The sequence below is a fragment of the Vipera ursinii genome, assembly GCF_947247035.1.
Source record: "Vipera ursinii genome assembly, chromosome: 12".
Classification (NCBI taxonomy): Eukaryota; Metazoa; Chordata; class Lepidosauria; order Squamata; family Viperidae; genus Vipera; species Vipera ursinii.
The window spans coordinates 14,147,601-14,166,041 of NC_139525.1; the positions used below are offsets into that span (position 1 = coordinate 14,147,601).

The 18,441-nt window shown below is 44.6% G+C and overlaps 1 protein-coding gene across 1 annotated transcript in view; it reads left to right on the forward strand.

Moving 5' to 3' along the window:
- The window catches only part of COL4A5 (collagen type IV alpha 5 chain), a 129,146-nt gene that overhangs the window by 25,071 nt on the left and 85,634 nt on the right, over nt 1-18,441 (forward strand).

The following is an 18,441-nucleotide window of genomic DNA, read 5'->3' on the forward strand; positions in this document are numbered from 1 at the left end:
GCTGGACAACCATTTGTCTGAAATGGTATAGGGTTTTCTTCTTGAGCAGGGGGTTGGACTGGAAGACCTCCGAGGTCCCTTCCAACTCTGTTATAGCTCTGTTATATTCCCCAGGCATGCTGACTGGGGAATTCTGGGAGTTGAAGTCCACAAATCTTAAACATTGTCAAGGTTGGACATCCTTGCATTAGATGCCTTTTTTTTCCTGGGAAGAAATATCAGTGGTCTTCATCCAGAAATAAACTGATCTAACCCTGCTTTCTAGCTCAAGTAGCTTGCACCCTGCTTGTGGCTAAGATCTAGAGCTGAATTCCTCAACCTTGGCTGCTTACAGAAGTGTGGATTCCAACTTCCAGAATGCCCAGTCAGTAGGAAATTGGAGTCCAAACCTCTGAAAGCTGTCAAGGTTGAGAAACGTGGATCTAGATATCTTTGGGGACATAATTTTTTTTAATCCCATTTATATCCCGCCCTTCTCCAAAGATTCAGGGCAGCTTACAATCTAAGAAGCACAAATCAATGTGCTTAGCAATAGCCTTCATTCTATGTATATGCCTGCTTATTAGGGCTTTCACACACACCCTAAGCGGCATTATTACAAAGTCAGCTTAATTGCCCCCAACAATCTGGGTCCTCATTTTACCTACCTTGGAAGGATGGAAGGCTGAGTCAACCTTGAGCCTGGTGGGACTAGAACCGGGGTTGCCCTTTTGGAAATAAAATATATTGGGGTAGAAGGCAGCAGCGTGACAGAGGAGGAGATGTCCCTTTTCTTTGTGACTGTCCCGCTCTTCCCTAGCAACCGAATGCTGGCCAAGGGAATCCTCTTAGAGCTGCTGTTTTGTAAGAGGGAGACAATATGCCATGAAAATTCCATGCATGGGCTGGCCCCAGCCTTGCTTAGATTTCTTTGGACTAGCTAGGATGCGGCATCCGACTGACTTTAGCTCATCTGGAAAAGCTATGTGGGATCAAACATGGAAGGTATGTGGTTGGGAAGTCCCCAGGCGTTCCCCCAGCTAGGCTGAAAAGCAAAAACCAAAGCAGAACGTCTCGAGAACTCTTCCTGCATTGTTGCCGAGAAAATTGTGAGAATTTCTCCCAGGTTTAGCAGGAGCTGAGCTTGACCGGGAGGGCTCTTCTCTGACTGATTAAAAAATAAACTTCTCCAAGAATTGAGAGGGGGCTGAACTTGGAGACTTTTTGCCTGCAAAAACCTAGGCGGCTTTGCTCCACTGCCGCTCTTTTCCAATGGTTTTGGATGGTGTGTCTTAGCTGCAACCATTTCAGCAGCATCACTGTAGGTGTTCCTTGACTTAACAACCGTTCGTTTAGTGACAGAAGTTACAATGGCACTGGAAAAAGTGACTTGTGACCCCTTTTCCTACACTGATGACCCTTGTAGCATCCCCATGGCCGTGTGATCAGAATTCAGATGCTTGGCACCTGGCACATTTGTGACAATCGCAGTGTCCGAGGATCGTGTGATTTTCCCCTTTTGTGGCCTTCTTGCAAGTCAATGGGGAAGACAGATTTATTTGACAACTGTGCTACTAATTGAATAACTGCAGTGGGTCACTTAATGGTGGCAAGAAAGGTCCTAAAATTGGGCAAAACTCACTTAACTCACAAAACTCGAGAACCGTGGTGGTGCAGTGGTTGGGATGCAATACTGCAGGCTACTTCTGCTGACTGCCGGATGCCAGCAGTTCGATTCTCACCTGCTCAAGGTTGACTCAGCCTTCCATCCTTCTAAGGTCGGTAAAATGAGAAGGCAGATTGTTGAGGGCAAATATGTGTGAACCGCTTAGAGAGGGCTGTAAAGCACTGTGAAGCAGTAGAGAAGGGCTATTGCTGTTAACAGTGCTCTTGCTTAGCAACGGAAACGTTCCGCTCATTTGAGGTCGTAAGTTGAAGGCCACCTGTATGCATTTGGAATGAACTGGAGCAAAGTCACTGATGATGCTGATGCCCTGTCGTCTTCCAGTCTTCCCCGGCATCTGCAGCCTTCCAGATATATGATTCCAACTCTTTGAATTTCCACCAATTCTTTTGCTGGTTCAAGAGTTCTGGAACTTGACATCTGCACAGTGTCCCTGCTGGCCTTGACTGCCATGTCTATTTTCCAGAGTTTGCACACCCATCACCCTGGGCCATTATACACTTCTTGTAATACAGTATGTTTCCTTGAGAGACTGGTCTCCAAAGTGCCCTAAAGGTTTCCTCTGTCCAGTTGTGTCCAACTCTAGGAGAGCGTAACTGATCTTAGCCAAGGGAACCAACATTATCCAAGGACACTTCTGTGGCTATGTGGCCAGCATGGCTACATGCCAAGATGCACGGAACATTGTTACCTTCCCAGCAAAGTGGTACCTATTTATCTACTTGCATTTGCCAGGGGAAGAGCATGAGGTCATTCCATCATGGGGTGCTTGGATCTCAAACCCGGGCTGCCAGCTTTCCAGTTGACAAGCTTGTCATCTTTTAAATTGCTCTGGAGCACAGCCTTGCGGAAAATTGATATGCAGAGAGGTAGCAGGATGTAATAGTCAAGACGCTGGATTCAGAGTGTGGAGACTCCGGTTCTAGCCCTTCTTCAGCCATGGGGACCTTGCCCCAATCCCTCCATCTCAGCCCAAGAAACCAGCATGGTAGAAAGTGGAAGGTGCTACATTTGGAGCAATTTCTAGTTCTCCACTAGGTCCAGAAGCTAGCTAGGTACCTCACTACATCTCAGTTCTAATCTTTAACAGGCTCTGCAGTAAACTGGCTGAAAAATGAACCTCTTGGTCGCATCTTGAATTTTCATCTTGTTCTGGGTTAACCAGGTGAGGCCCACCCAAAGTAAGCAAACTTGACCATCGGGTGCGGGATAAATGTTAGGAATAACAACCGTGGTGACATGTTTCATCTTGGGTGGAAAACCCATAGTTCCATGGACCCATTTTGACAAAGGCCAAGCATCTTGAGTGCACCAATGAGCGTGTGTCCACACACGTGTCCAAAATTCCAGTTAACCCCCTTTAAAGCAGGTGTCTCAGCTGCATTTCCTTTCTTTCCCCATCTTTTTTTCTGGCAAACCTCTGTACAACTCCGCGGAGCTGGGCAGCTCTGCCAAAGGGAAGCTTGTTTTTGGATGATTGGACGTCTTTAGGTTTCTTTGACCCATCTGCTGGCTTCCAGAAATCGGGATTGTCAGACGCTCTACTACTTGCAAAAGGAGGAAAGGGAGAAAGGAAGGAAAAGGATCCTCAATCCAGCAAGTTTGAACAGATCGCGCATTGTAACGAACTTCAAAGGATCGAGCCTTCTCCAGATGCAAAGGAAGCCCGGCTTCGTAATTTAACCTTTTCAGAAACGATATTGGTCAGAAGAATTTCCACTAACAAGATACGCCAAGGGGTTGTTTCTTTCTTTCCTTTCCTTTCCTTTTTTTGTTTAGAAGAAAGCATGGCTGCTTTGTTTGAAGATTAGAGAAGAGAGCAGGACGATGCAGAAATAGCCGCAGCCACCCACAAAGCATTATGCTCACGTTCTGTTCACAGAGCATTGTGTCCCCATGTGCACCACCATTTCAAAGAAGTGAAGCTGGTGGCTTTCTCCTTCGCCCTGGGTGAGGCTTCTCTGTTCCTTGAGAAGCTTTTGATCAAAAGGGGAAGGCATGAAGGCATCTTCATCTTGAATGGTTGCTTGTCTGGAGAACTGCCGGTTTAAAGAGAGCCCTGCTTTACAGATTTGGGAATAAGCACTGATGACATTACCCAGTTTGGATGATGAAACATTTGCAGGAAGACAGCCAAGCTCAGAAGAGCACCTGAGATTTTGGACATGCTTGCCTCTCCCCATTATCCTTCAAGCCAGGTAAACCAGTGGCACAGTCTCTCCGACTCCATTCGGGGAGAAATAATCAAGTCACGCAGCGGCTGAGATTATCCTTTATGAATTTGGTCTCCTTGGGCTAAATGGGCACCACTAGTTATGATTCTGTGGATCTGTTTCTTGCTAAGCCTGAAGTGTGTGTAGACTTGCTTGGGTCTTTTACCATTTTTCAATAGCTGTTTCTACTTTCATCAGCATGTCTTTCAATCTTTTAAGGTTTTCTGGCAAGTTCATGTCCGGGCAGGTAGGAAATTGTCTATGTTGCCTTTGACCTGGTCCTCAGCCAAGAAACACTGCAGGTGTTCAGATTCCTTTGAGCTTGATTGCTTTCTCTTCTTCCTCCTCCTCCTCCTCCTCCTCCTTCCCCTCCTTCTTCTCCTTCTTTTTCTCCTTCTCCTCCTCCTTCCCCTCCCTCTTCTTTTTCTCCTCCTCCTTCTTCTCCTCCTCCTCCTCCTCCCCCCTCCTCCTTGTACTTCTCCATCTCCTTCTCCTCCCCCTCCTTCCCCTCCCTCTTCTTTTTCTCCTCCTCCTTCTTCTTCTCCTCCTCCTCCTCCCCCCTCCTCCTTCCCCTCTTTCTTCTCCTTCTCCTCCCTTTCTCCTTCTGCCTGTACCCCTTTCCCTCCCCGTCCCCTTCTCCTTCACCACTCTTCCTTCTCTTTCTCCTTCTCCTTCTTCTTCTTCACACCTCCTTCTCCTTCTCCTTTTCCTATCTCTGCCTTCCCCCCCTCCTCCTCCTCCATCGTTATTTTTTCTGAAAGAGTGGGGACCAAGTCACAAAGACCCAATTCTCTCCCAGTGCAGTGCAAATTAAAGAACTTCGCTTGGTTTCCTTCACGTGTTTCTCATTAGTCTTAGAACGTTTCCTTGGCCGCCTGTGACTTAAGGAGAGTCACAAACCAAAAGCATCAAAAAGGCCATAGGGTTTCTTCCCTTTGCGCTGCGTGGTAGACTTCTGTTCACTGCAGAGGGAGAAAAGAATGAACGAGCCTGCCTGCACTTCATCTCTGTTTTAGATGTTCGTCTTTCTTCTCCTCTCCTCTCTCCTTCCTTCCTTCCTTCCTTCCTCGGCGCCCTTTCCAACAAACCGGATAGTTTTAGGCAGAATATTCCCCTTTGGCTCATTCCTGCAATGCAAGAGCAAGCACGGACGGCGGCTCCATGTGTCATCTCCAGCTTCTTTCTGTGGTCCCAGAATAGCCTTTGACTGGAACATTACATTTTGGCTTCCTTTATTAAATAAGCTTTTTTTCTTTTCTTTTCTTTTTTTTAAAACACCCTGTAAAATCCACAAGATCATCTCTCGTTTTCTTAATGCAAAGATTAGGAGGCAAGGAATCCGCAACCCTGAAATGGTTTTTTTTTTTTTATTTTAATAGCTAAAATCTGGGTTTCCTAAAAGGCTAAAGGGCTTTGCCGAACTTGGCTAGCGTTGACTCTTTCGGCAACTCCGTGCAGTTCGGTGAAGCTTGCGTTTGTTATAAAAACATCTTTCTCTGTGCACGTCGCTTAAAATGCTGAACTGTTCTATCCCCAAGCCCAGTAAATATTGGTCCCTGTTATGTTGAAGTACAGGTAGTTCTTGACTTACATCCAGTGGCGTAGCGTGGGTTGTCAGCACCCGGGACAAGGCAAGTAATTTGCGCCCCCTAACCCGTGGATTTTAGCGGCGACCCGGCGGCTCGGATCGGATTCGCACAGCCAGCACTGCATTGAGAGAGAGTGAGTGAGCCAGGCAGGGGCAGAGAGCTGCGAGTGCGATTGTGCCCCCCCAGATGTTGCGCCCGGTGCGGCCGGGCCCCCCTGCACCCCCCTACGCTACGCCACTGCTTACATCTGTTCGTTTAGTGACTTGGGACCGTTTTTCACACTTACAACCGTTGCAGCCTCGCGGTGGTCACATGATCCAAATTCAGACGCTTGGAAACCGAGTCGTATTTATGACGGTCGCAGCATCCCGGGGTCACGTGACCTTCTGATAAGCAAAGTCTATGGGACAGCCAGTTTCGCTGAAGAACCGTGTTAGTAAGTTAACAGCTATAGTGATTCACTTAACACCTTTTGGCAAGAAAGGTCATAAAATGGGGCAAAACTCACCGAACAACTGTCTCGCTTAGCAACAGAAATTTTGGGCTCCTTTGTGGTCGTACGTTGAGGACTACCCGTAATTCTAAGTAAACCGAAACATTTTCTCCATTCGTGCAGAAAAAGTAAACTCAATAACCAATTAATGTTTGGGCGTGGGTGGAATACATGCTGGTTTATCTTCAGTAAGGCACGTCGGAAGGAGAGGGAAGTGATAAGTCACCAGTAGTCCTGCAAACCTGGGTCTAAAGAGGAATCTTGCCATTTGGCTGCTGAGAATGGAAATTTACAGCAGTGGCCAAGACAACATTCCTCCGGAATAAAGTGCCAATTGCTTTAAATCTGAGATTAACTCTTGGCCTGTATAGTTTCCATGGCAATAATATGGAAATTGTGATGCCGTGGCACTTTGCGCCACTGGTAGCTTGTGTAGCGACTGTGAGGTTAGTGCCCATGTTTCACTGGCATATGTTAGAACAGGTAGCTTACACTGATCAAAAACTGTCAAGGTAATGATTTAGAAGCTAACCAGCTGATGTAATGGAAGATGTATGATGTAATGGTGGGAATGACTCAGCAGGGTCTGTGGCCCTTTAAGAGCCTGCTGGTTCTGTGGCTCTTTAACAGCTTTGTATAAAAGGGAAGGCTCCGCAGATGTGTGCTCTCTCTTCTGCTTTCCTGCTGTAACTGCTATGTGTTGGAGCCTGCTGTATTAACACGTGTATGTATATTGTTCCTGGTGTATGATATTGTAGATAGCGTAAGATAAAGCACCATTTAATATAGATTATTGTGTTTACTCCTATAGATCAGAGGTCACCAACCTGTGGGCTGTGGTCCACTACCGGGCTGTGGCCTGCTGGCCACCAGGCTGTGGGACAGGCTGGCCAGTGTACCCACTCATCCCCACTTGTGCTAGCGCCATGGCCGCACGGCCTAAAGGGGGCACTGCACAGCCTAAAGGGGGCTCCACACAGCCTAAACAGGGCTCTGTGTGGCCTAAATGGGGCTCCACATGGCCTAAACAGGGTTCCGCATGGCTTAAATGGGGCTCTGGGTGGCAAAAAAAGGGCACCATGTGGCCTAAACAGCACCATATGGCGAAAACAGGGCAGCACTAATGCCCACATGGCAAAAATGGGGCAGGGCTATAGAGTGTCACGTGGGCACTAGCGCTGCCCTGTTTGTGCCACGCATACACGTAAAATGCTTCCCCTTCCCTTTCCCTCCAGTCCGCCAACTGAGAAAGGTTGGGGACCTCTGCTGTAGCTAGTGTAAGATAAACCACCATTTAATATAGACCACTGTTTACTGTGTTTACTCCTGGGTTATCTCAGTGCAATAAGACGGTGCATGCGGTGACAAAAACTTTTCATCAAGGCATCACAAGCCAAGACAGAAAGACCTGCACATGGGTTAGAGAACAAACAAAAATATGCAATGCCATCAGAAGAGTCAAAGAACTGAAAAGGAAGTGGGCTGGTCACATAGCAAGAAGAACTGCTGGCAGGTGGACCAAGACCAACCCTAGAATGGATCCCACTTGATTAAAAAGAGTTCATGAAGGAGACCTAAAACAAGATGCATTGATGACGTCAGCAAGCATTGCAGGCCCAACTGGCAAAGGAAAATCCAGTTGCCGTCTGAAAATGCACCTTTGGGATAACTATGACTCGGATGACTGAGAATCTACATCGGGCAAAGGAAAGCTTAAAACCGTGTTGGTTGGAAACATGCAGAAGAGCCTTCATCCTGCAGTGGACAGTGGCTAAAATGATGGATGTGGAAATGGTTTGCTTCTCAGTCTGGCCTATAGTACCTTAAGATTTGGCCTGTTCAGCTTCCAGTGATAACAAGGTTGGGTAAATGTTATCTATTGGCTAAGACCTCACATGGAAGAGAGATTAGGTGGCTCCACCAAGAGTTCAAAGATAAAACTCCGGGATGTGGCAGTCTGCCAGTAATATCATCTTCCTGCAGGCCAGGAATGCATGTTAGTGGGGGTACCATGTAGTATAGCCTGGGAAAACCCATTTAGCTAAACCGCTGATAGTTAACAGCTCTTGAAGGCCAAAGAGCATCGTATCCTACTTGGAAGCATTTATCTGTCTTCTTGGTTACTCTCTAACTTTATCTAAGGAAGGAACACCGTATTATCTATCTCTATAATCTTCTGTGGATAACCTGAGGATTCCTTGGGCTGATAAAGGAAATCCTGATTTAAGAGAGACAATAAAAGGAGATGAATGAGTGGGGGAAGCAGATGATAAGGCACAGGAGAAACTACAGAAAGTAAACTTGGATCTTTCCTGGAAGCAGGATTCAGCTGACCACCAGGAGAGCTTTAGAGTTGCAAACTCACGCTTGCTGATCTGGGAAACGGCCCCACTGAATTCAGTAGGACGTATTCAAGTAAGAGGAGCTATCAATGTATAAATTATTTTTGTTTTACGCGGGCCTAGGAACTTCCTTCAGGATTCAGATTGACGTAGACTTGGCCGCGGGCCCTTGATGCCTTCTGAATCTCTCTGCCTGCCAGGCTTCCTTAATTAGCCAGTATGTGGAGGCTGATTGATAAAGTGAGCTGCCAAAATGTAAAGCATCTTAAAGATCACAAGCGCCGTACGCAGCAGAGCCATGAATGGGGCACCTTGTTAAGGTCCTAGGCTTTGAGCAAGTTCTTTTATCATCGCCTTTTGAATTCATTGAAGGAAACCCTCTTTTCTGTACAGCAGGAGTGGATTTAGACTTAATGTCATGCCCGGTTGGAGCAAAATAGCTTCCTTTTGAAGTGACTGGCAAGTGAGTTAATATGTGTACGTAGAAAAAGAAAAAAAAAGAGGCCTTGAGGGGCTTCTTTGTAAGATGTCAGGTGAGGAATTACTTTTGACCTTCTTCCTGATTGGAAGAAGGGCTCAAACCCCCTTTGACTGCCGAAGGGCCGAATGTAAAGCACTCTTCCCCCCCCCCCAAATGTCCTTAATTGTTTCATTGAAAAGCATTTGGTGAATAAATTGGATAGGCTCGTGGGATCAGGGCTTCTGTAAATATTTGAGGGGAAACTCTGCTTCTAAAACTCGAAAAGTTCAGGCCAGAGACTTTGAGACTTGAGGCGATTTTTCTTTTTCCTTCAGCCGCGTTGCCACTCACGCACCCCAAATGTTCTTGATAAAAAAAATCGTATAATCACATTAGAGACTTACTAAATTAAATCAACTCTTTTCCTTTGGTGCCTGCTAGCTTTTCTAAGCCCAACCCCTGCCGTTCCGTAAGTAAAAGTTTATGATGGGAAGAAAACACAGTACAGTTGAGGAACAGTTGCAAGATGATGGGCTTCGTGCCCAATTAACCGGGAACATGTGATATTTCTCTCCTTCCCATTTGCCTTGCCTTTCATTTAAATGGAGAAGGCTGGGTGTTTCTGCCATCTTGCACAGGCCAAAGATTATTACAGGAAGCTCCTGATTACTCATGTTGTTTAAAAGTCCAAACAAATACTTCCGTTGTCCAGAATTAACATTCCAACTCTACTCTACACCACTCACCTGTTATGCGTAATGGAGATTCTTCAGTCGCTGGTTTCAACTAAAGAGGACTCAACTTGATTGCACCTACTAGATGAAAAGGTTGCCGTACAGGTGGAAGGCCTGTTTGGAAGTTTCCCTGTACTGGGGGGGGGGTGCCATCAAAATATTTTTTCCACCTCACATTTCTGCACAGAAGCAGATGCATTTTAAATATCCCATATCACGTTGTGGGTTTGGAAGCTTAGAAGAGTTGGTTAGTAATTGAAAGAGATACCTCCAGAGAATCCCAGGGTTCTAGGTTACGTCTCAGTTTGCCTATATCACTTCCCTACTTTGAGCACCTTTGAGTATCGGTGACCGTTTGACTTCCAGGTACAACTTAAGGCAGGGGCATGCAAACTGGGCAACTTTAAGACCCAGAATACCCCAGCCAGCCACGTTGAAGTCCACAAGTCTTCAAGTTGCCAAGGTTGGAAACCCCGATTGAAGGTGTTGGTGACCATCTTTGAAACTATATTGGTGCAAGATCTCCTCCTGGTTTACTTGCCTACCTACTGATGCACTGATGATGTTATCTAGTTTGGATAATGAAACATCTGCAAGAAAACAACCAAGCTCAGAGAGCTATGAATATTCTCCTCTGTCGGTACATGGTTTATGGCTTGGCATATCGTATGAATATTTGTGCTTAATTCAGTGAACCAGGGTTGAGTGAATCGTAGCTTAGCAGAGTGGAACCCCAGTGGATGCCTTCTGCTAAAAGAATACATTGGGCAATATTTTAAATTCTTCAACTGTTGATTTCAAAGTCCTTGAATGTAAGATGACGGAGGGAAAAAATTGTTTGAGGTATAGGAACGTATCTGGATCAGGCTGTTTACATAGCTGGTTAAAATTAATGGCTTTTTTAAAAAGCAAAACAATTAGCATAGTGCAGATCTTTTCTCAAACAGAAGTTCTATTCTCTCTGGGTTTCCTTGAGAGAGGGAAGAAATTCTAACCTTGTATTTCCAATGGGCAAGAGGGGTATTTTCCCCAGCAAAGAAGACTGTTGGGTCCCTCCAAAGAATGATGCATAAAGGAGTTGTAATATTTCTGGAGGAAGGAAGAAAAAAAATTTGTTAGCACAAGAACACCTTTAGAAATATGGTTGTAATTCAAGATAGGAACGGTTGCTGGAATTAGGTATGTCTAGTAGTTTAATGAGGAGAAGGGCGAGGGGCGACATGATAGCTGTCTTCCAATATCTCAGGGGCTGCCCCAAAGAAGAGGGGGTCAAGCTATTCTCCAAAGCGCCCGAAGGCAGGACAAGAAGCAACGGATGGAAACTGATCAAGGAGAGAAGCAACCTTAGAACTAAGGAGAAACTTCCTGACAGTTAGAACAATTAGCCAGTGGAACAACCTGCCTCCAGAAGCGGTGAATGCTCCAACACTGGAAGTTGTTAAGAAGAGACTGGGCAGCCATTTGTCTGAAATGGTATAGGGTTTCCTGCCTGAGCCGGGGGTTAAACTAGATGACCTCCAAGGGCCCTTCCAACTATTATTATTATTATTATTATTATTATTATTATTATTATTATTATTATTATTATTATTATTATTATTATTATTATATCTCAATTGCTTGCTTAAGGATTTAGTACATAGGACAACTAACTGCAGCACACTCGACCAGGGAGAAGTTGGTCCATCAAGAATTGAGGATTTGTTTAACTATATGTAAAATATTTAAAGGAAAACAGCTGGGCCAGGCAAGCTGCCATGGCCCCATACTGCTTGTGCAGCTTAAGAGTTGTCCAAACATTGCTTCTTTCATTTTGAGGTTATGATAAACCCCAAACTGTGTGTATGTACTAGGTCTCATTAAGCTACAGGTGCTCTGTAAACACTTCCATAGTGTAGTCATTTCCTTTGCAAATCAGAAGCTTTGCCAGAGTGAAAAATGTTCCATGTCTTTAACCCACTTGTTCCCCATAACTGTGCAGTGGTTAAAGTGCAGTGTGTGTGTGTGTGTGTGTGTGTATGTACATACTTAGAATATACTTATATACTTAGAAGTATATAACTCTAAGTGCTATTGCTATATAATAGCCATGGTGACACAGTGGTTAGAATGCAGCATTGCAGACTAACTCTGCCCACAGCTAGCAATTCGATCCTGACTGCCTCAAGATTGACTCAGCCTTCCATCCTTCCGAGGTTGTTAAAAGGAGGAACCAGATTTTTGAAGGGAGTATGCTGACTCTGTAAACTGCCCATACAGTGCTGCAAAGCCTTATGGGGTGGGTATATAAGCCTAAACACTATTGCTATAATGGGTCAACTGCCCCAATGTGGTAGGACTGCAGTTCCAAGCCAGCACAGCAACTCTAATCCATGTCACTGAGAGTTGGAGTTTTGGTATATCTGAAGGAGGTTCTAGAGCAGAGGTCCCCAACCTTTTGGGCACCAGGGACCGGTTCCGTGGAGAAAGGTTTTTCTGTGGACCGGAGAGTGTGTGGTTTTGTGTGCTGCTTGCATCCCGTGGAAGGGGCTTTGCTTGTTTGTGTGGCCCGGTTGCTGGCATGCTGTGGCTCTGTGCTGGTTGGGGACTCCTGTTCTAGAGTAAAGGAAGACCATTTGAACCAAAATGCTCCAAGAAACAATGGCTGAAAACTGAAAGCTGACAAGGAAGGAAAGAGCAGTGATCTCATTGGAAAGATGGGGACAGAATTTTGGCCCAGAATATAAGCGACTTCACAACTAACAACATAAGCTGCCAGTTGCTGGTTCTAAATCTGGCTAACCCCAAATACAATAGCCCTTTTTCTAGCTGAAAGAGTTTGGCTAACCCTAACTCCCAGCCTTGGGAGAATTGGTGGCAGACAGAGTAGAGAGGGCTTAAGGTGTGCCCCAAGATTGGAAAGCACTTTCTGGGAAGTTCATTCAACCAGAGGATGGAAATCTAAGGTTTTCGCAAGATTCCAAACCTACACCTTGCTAGCCTCTTTCCAAGCACCTTAGGAAACATGATCAAGTGCTTCCGTCACAAGGAACATTTCATAAGTTGCCTGTCCTACTTTGGAGTTCTGAGAGAAGTCATCCATCTGCCTGTTCTCCAGGACTCCACTAGGTTAAAAAGGAACAGAAAGAAGTAGACAGAAAGTTTTGACTTTGATCTGCTACTGGAATCAACTCTGCTTTTTGCCAACATACTGCCTTTGACAAATTGCTCCTGAAAGAATACAGATGTTGGTAGAGGAAAAAGAAGAAGAGGTAAAACCTTGGTGGAGCAGTGGGCTAATGCCTCCTTAAGTAAGACCAGCTGCCTGCAATTAGTGCAGGTTCGCATCCCACCAGGCTCAAGGTTGACTCAGCCTTCCATCCTTCCCAGGTAGGTAAAATGAGGACCCAGATTGTTGGGGGCAATTAAGCTGACTTTGTAATAATGCCGCTTGGGTGTGTGTGTGAAAGCCCTAATAAGCAGGCATATACATAGAATGAAGGCTACTGCTAAGCTTGTAAGCCGCCCTGAGTCTTCGGAGAAGGGCGGGATATAAATGGAATTAAAATAAAATAAAATAAATAAAATAAAACACTGATCTTGAGTTTTTCTAAGGAGAACTTAGAAAAATAACATCTGAGTTTCATTTGGGACTTTGACTTCAGTCCATGGTCTCTTGCAGAGGATTGGAGATGCCTGCTTATACAGTAAATCGTGTGAGCGTGGGAATATTTCTCATAAAGGAGAATGTTTGTAGCCCGGGATTGACATCCTACTTCAAGGTGTTCTTCTGCAGAAGAGGTTTCTGTTTTTTTCTACACATTTGCAGGAGGTGTGAGAATTTCCATCAACTTCTTAGAATTTCTTTTTGAGCTTCCTCTGTTGATTAGAAGGGAAGGCAAGAAACAATGGTTGGAAACTGGTCAAGGAGAAAAGCAACCTGGAATTAAGAAGAAACTTCCTCACAGTGAGAAGAATTAACCAGTGGAATAGCTTCCCTTCAGATGTTGTGGGTGCTTCATCACTGGAGGCTTTTAAGAAGAGACTGGATAGCCATTTGTCTGAAATTGTATAGGGCAGTGATGGCGAACCTGTTAGAGACTGAGTGCCCAAACTACAACCCAAAACCCACTTATGTATCGTTGGGTGCCGGGTGGGCGTGGCCCTTTGGCTGGGTGCAGCCCATTGGGTGGGCATGACTGCGATGGTAAAGGCAGACTGGGTGAGACTAAAAAGTTCAATCAATCAATTCCAACTTGGTGAGCTATTTTTTTCCAGCAAAAAGTTGAAATTGATTGATTGATTAACCTTCTTTTTTGCACACGGCAGCAAAGGCCTAAAGCGAAAAGGTTTTATAAAACCCAGCTGAAGGCCTAGGACTGGGGCAACGGCACGTGTGCCCACAGAGAGGGCTCTCTGTGCCACCTGTGGCATGCGTGCCATAGGTTCACCACCACGGGCATAGGGTCTGCTGCTTAAATGGGCTGGGATGGAGAACCTCCAACGTCCCTTCAAGCTCTTTTCGGATGGATGGATGGATGGATGGATGGATGGATGGATGGATGGATGGATGGATGGATGGACGGACGGATGGACGGATGGATGGATGGATGGAGGGACGGGTGGATGGATGGATGGACAGACGGACGGACGGATGGACGGACGGATGGATGGATGGATGGATGGATGGATGGATGGACGGATGGGTGGGTGGATGGGTGGATGGATGTGGCCAAGGAGATATTCTTAATGTTTTTACTTACTTGCTTCTGTTTCTCTGTACCTTCCTAGCTGTCCCAGGTTCTCCGTCAGAATAGGTCTCCTGGGATGAGTTCCTTTCTGGGGTCTTCTGAGAATAAAGGAGCCTGGGCAACTACTGTAGAGAGACCACGGAAAGCTGGAAAAGTGGTTTGTGTAACAGGCTGGATATTCATGCCACTCCTTAGCCACCTCATCACTGAAATGCAGGAACATCACACGGATCTTACAAACTGACTTCCTTCTAGCACTGCTGATCTTATTACCTAGTTAGGGTAATGAAGCATCTGCAAGAAAACAAGCCAGCTCAGCGAACACCAAGGCCACACACCTCAGGCCTTTCTTTTAGACTTGGGATCAGATGTTATGGAGGAATTGGGGGAAGGGAATTCAGTGACAGATTTCCAACTCACCTACCATGAGCTGATTGGTTTAAAAAGTTAATTTTTAACCCTTTCCTGGAGGGGGGATGGTTTTTTGGCAATCTACCGTGTACTGCCTGTAAACTACTGGTTTTAGCTTGAAGGCTGCATAATTTGCAGATGAGTTTGCAGAGCAGTTGGCAAATTGAAAAGGGCTTCTGACATTTTTTTTTCTTTTTAATGCAAGAACCACTTTGGTTAGTACCTGCGCTGATTTTAGGATCCATGTCCTCTTTCTTCTTTCTTGCTTAATCTGGCTATTGCCCATTAACCTAAGCTTGTTATCTAAGCCCAGTCTTTGTGGGATGCCGTTTGGCAATTTGGTAGATTTCAACAAGTTCTGCTTAAAAATTCCAATGCAGCATGTGAATAGAGGGAATTTATGCAGGAGAGTTAATTTAAAAACATGGTATAACTATCTGCATTGATACTCAGAAACAATCCTACGAAGTTCAGGATAGAGTATTTCCTTGAACAATCCAGAGTACATCTGAATTTAAATATCATGAGGTTAATCAACTAAGATTTTTTTAAAAAATATTATTTGGGTGAAATCTCTGTCTGAACTCAGCCCTGTTTTCGAAGGGAAATCCACCTTCAAACATTTTACTTGAGTCTCTATGGATAACTGTATTTATATGTTTTATGCATTTGCAGTGTGCAGTTTTGTTTTTCACTTCTGTATATCTTAAACACTCCATTTTTCATAGATTAATCGGTACTTTACTGAAATGGCTTCATTGTTTCATGGGCCTCTTTCATTACTTCTTAATGTTTGGTTGGTTGAAATAGGCTTTTGAAGTTATTTCATTAAGTCTTATTTTTCTTTGAGCGGTTTTAGGTGTGCTCAATATTTTATTTTATGTATTTTGAATCTTCTTTGGCATATTTAGAAGAGCAATGTGGAACTGCAACAAGAAATATGAAATTAGGAATGGAATTAAGCCAATGCCTCTAACATTTTATTTGTTGACCTATTCTGAATTAACTTTGAATGCTGATGTGATTTTTTTTCCAAAGAAGAAACTTTTAAGAGGCAAACATTGACATGAGTAAACAAGAGAAGGTGTGAATTTCTCCTCCTCTCAATATTTCTGGAATTTCTCTGAATTGTCTTTTGGGTGCTCTCCGAATTGTTTCTAGGTGAATTTTCTTTTTGGAGAACTTGAGGAGTGCTGAGATTGGAACGTTTTTTTTATTATTATTTAAGTAAACCACTTTGCAACTATAAGTAGAAAGCTCCATCTATTGGCTAGAGATTAGGTTGCAACCACGTCTATTTCTTATTATTAATATAGTTTTCTTGCAGCTTTGCTGCACATTGTCCTCATTTTAACTGTCTTACTTGGACAGTCCTTTAAGATGCTTCTAAGTCAAGTAGTATAAAATGCAATATATAAACAATTTCCTCAAGAGGGAACAACTGTTGAGCAATTCTGTCTGCTCCAATTATTTAGTAGTTTAATTGCTCTAATCATGACTTGCACAGCTGGCTAGATTACATGCAACTCAGAGGTGAGAGTTGGTGCCATATTTCACTGCATTGCTACCCTTCCAAAGGCAATATTCATAGGAAGAAGAATTGGGCTAGTAAAAAAAAAACCTGGCCACCATTTTTTGTTCAATTACAAGGTCATATTACAGCTCAAATTTCCTTAAAAATGACTTTGCCAAGTGCAGGTCTTTGCAAAGGGAAATGTTTTAATTAATTTTAAGGGTGTGTCCAATTAAGTTGTTCTTCAAAAGGGTTTGAATTATTACACACAAGTACTTACCTGAAGAGGCATTCCCAGACTTCTTACGGCACATATAGTCCTTGAGTTACAACTACAGTGGGGGCCAGCGTTTCCATAGCTAAGCAAGGCAGTTGCTAAGCAAGTCACGTCTAATTTTACAATCCCTTTGCCATGATTCTTTAGTGAACCATTGCAAGTTGCTAAGTGAATCCTGAGGTCAGTAAGCGAATCTGGCTTCGCCCATGGGCTTTGCTTGCTAGAAGTTGGCCGGCAAGGTTGCAAATGGGGAACACGTTACCCCAAGATGCTGCAACCATTGTAAAAACATGCTGGTTGCCAAGCACCTGAATTTTGATCACCTGACCATGGGGATGTTGTGACGTTATAAGTATGAGGAGCAGCAGTAGAAAGGCACTTTTTTTCAATGCTGTCCAAATAGTCACTAAATCGGGGGTTGTAAGTCAAGGACTAGCCGTGTAAGAGGAAAGGATACATTTCTTTCAGAACCCTTTCTTTTATGGACCTTGTGCTTCCAACTGCTGGATTGTGGTCCCTGGATTTCCCCACCCATGAAGCTTATCTTGCATGGGTCTATCTGTATAGATCATCCCAAATGAAAAGCAACACACAGCTCTCTCTCTCTCTCTCTCTCTCTCTCTCTCTCTCTCTCTCTCTCTCTCTCTCTCTCTCTTAGTTACTGGCATGATTGACTGAAGATCAGGATCAGTTCTTGTCCCAGGAACTGCCATGTAAGATGCAGTCTGGCTGAAAGCACAACAGAAAGACAAAGAATTCTGGTATAGTTATGTGTGATCAGGTGTTTAGATAGATAGATAGAGGAGAGAGAGAGAGTAAGAGAGAGAGAGAGAGAGAGAGAGAGAGAGAGAGAGAGAGAGAGAGAGAATATAGATAGATATTGAGAGAGAGAGAAGATAGATAGATAGATAGATAGATAGATAGATAGATAGATAGATAGATAGATAGATAGATGGGGTGTCCCAACTTGGTAACTTTTAAGACCTGTAGACTTCAACACCCAGAATTCCCCAGTCAGCCATGCTTGAAGTTGAAGTCCACAAGCCTTAAAGATGCCAAGGTTGGTACACCCCTGATTTACAGCCGCCGCCTCTCCCCTTGAGTTGGCTGGCAGTGCCAGAATTAAGATTAGGGGTATGAGTAACAGGTGAGGGCTCTGGGCACCTTTGAATAAGACAGCTATCTTGTGATGTTATAATAGTTGTACTAGGCCACAGAGCTGCTGAAGACTTTGAGGATGAGGAGAAGGATGATATTAAAGAGCAGAAGGGTGGATGATCAAAGTAGGGAGCTTTTGAAGTATTTGAGACATGGAAGGAACCACACTGGGAGTCTCAACGGCAGAAAACCTGGTCTCGATGATGACAGAACCAACAGATGGATTTTTGCTTAGAAGTGGGGAAACTGCCCTATTTTTGCATCTCTACAATGCAGAAGTAACCAACTCTTTTCCTACAGGCCCCCAGATAGGTCAATAAGTGAATAATGTGTTTTCTCTCCTTCTCTTATTCATGTAAACAGTTAAGTGGGCTTCTTCCTTGCTTAGTTGGCGGCGCCTGGAATGGCTGCGGCTGCGTTGGCTCTTGAGGGCGGATGGTTTAGGCCACATGATCAGGAAAGTTTGATGTGTTTGAGCAACATGGTGGAACTAAGGTAGCATATGACATACAACCGACAATCTTTGCTGGCATGGGCTGTTTCCAGAAGAGGCAGAGGAGGAGAGGACCTGGAGCTTATGGAGCGAAGGAACTGGATGAGGCTGTCAGCAGGCCCAGAGGAAGAGAGAGAGGCTTTTGGAGGAGTTGGTGGTGGCGGCAGCGTGCTCCAGGGGTGAAAAGAAGCAAGGCCTCTTTAAGGAAAAGGTGGAAGAGTCAGGATCAGAAAAAGGAAAGAAGGTGAGGTTGTCAGAATACAAGCGAATTTGAGGGCTAATCCACATGGAGCCCCATTTCCATCTGTCCTGTTTGCCATCGTTCACTCCCTAGAGACTAAAATGGACAATGTGAAATTTGAGCG